The 1,499-nt window shown below is 36.4% G+C and overlaps 1 protein-coding gene across 1 annotated transcript in view; it reads left to right on the forward strand.

Moving 5' to 3' along the window:
- LOC106867686 (protein unc-13 homolog D) overlaps window positions 1-1,499 on the forward strand; it is a 162,546-nt gene that overhangs the window by 146,600 nt on the left and 14,447 nt on the right. The gene's annotated exons all lie outside the window — the stretch shown is intronic.

Here is a 1,499-nt window from a genome sequence, read left to right on the forward strand (position 1 = left end):
ATATGCATATGTATATGCATATATGTATACATAAATACATTATATTATTATTTATAATACATTATGTCATTATTGTTTGTGTGTTCTTTGAAACATTGTACTGTTTATTTTGGAAGAATATTTGAAAGAGCAGACATGCTAAGTACCAAATAAACATTATTTTTCTCTTTTAGCATATTGGAGAAAAAAAAAAAAAGATATGAAAAATATACAAGACCAAGATTACATCTTCAATTCTAGATACATCTACCTATTCTTTGAAAGAGTTGGGGTGGGGAATCTCAGTAATATAGTTTCTGTTTATCAGAGGAATATTTATACATTTTAAGCAGAATGATTCTAAACACATAATCTACCTCATGTCACTCATATTAAACACATGTTAAATTCCACCTAATACTCACACTAAACACATACTGTGCAAAATGGTAGAGCAACCATATTAAGCACATATGTTAGTATGTGCCAGATACTAGCATGCATTCTGGTATCAGCGACATATTTTTACTAATTGACATCTACTTAAGCATATGGTTTGCTACCTGCTAGTTGCTTCAATCAAGGGCCTCAGTTATGGGTCATATTGTAAATAAAGGTCCTTTGGCTTAGGGCATATATGAAATAAAATAGGGCTTGGCCCCAAGACATATGTCATACCAGCTCAGTGATGTGTAGACATGATCTGATGTCATATGAGTTGTTCCCTCTGTTTAAGGATTAAATAACCCCCTCAGAGATAAGCTTGGGAGAGTAAACTACAAGTGTAGTAGCAGGTAGAATTCTTAGCATGTCAGACAAAATGCTTAGGAGCATTTCTTCTGGGGTTTTTTATGTCCTGGGTTCAAATCTCATAGAGGTTAATTTTTTCTTTCACCCTTTCAGGGTCAAATATTGTAAAGTACCAGTCAAATACAAGGACTGATGCAATTGACTTCTGTCTTCCCCTTAAAATTGCTGGCCTTGAATTCTGCAAAAAACAGGCATCCTGTTGAAGGGGAATGCCATGATCTTGATCATTTATGAGGGGGTACTGAAAAGTTCCTGGCTTTGAGTAAAAGAAAATACCAGACGATCAGTTAATTATGATTTTATTCAACGTATTCCTCTCCCAGATTCTACACTTACTGTAGTAGTCCTTCAGATTTTTTAAGCCTTGTAAAAGAGATCGGAAGGTCGAGCCTCCAAGCAGGTCTTTTGTGACACCCTTAAAGCGAGGAATTTTTCAGCACCCCATTGTACATGTCATGAAAACCAGGTACCTAGACTTACGAGCCCTAGGGTTCAAGAAAAAAATAAAAGCAAAAATTGCTAACAGGAGTGGCTGTATGGTAAGTAGCTTGCTTACCAACCACATGGTTCCGGGTTCAGTCCCACTGCATGGCACCTTGGGCAAGTGTCTTCTACTATAGCCTCGGGCCGACCAAAGCCTTGTGAGTGGATTTGGTAGACGGAAACTGAAAGAAGCCTGTCGTATATATATGTATATATACATATATATA

The sequence above is a fragment of the Octopus bimaculoides genome, chromosome 1 (genome assembly GCF_001194135.2).
Source record: "Octopus bimaculoides isolate UCB-OBI-ISO-001 chromosome 1, ASM119413v2, whole genome shotgun sequence".
Classification (NCBI taxonomy): domain Eukaryota; kingdom Metazoa; phylum Mollusca; class Cephalopoda; order Octopoda; family Octopodidae; genus Octopus; species Octopus bimaculoides.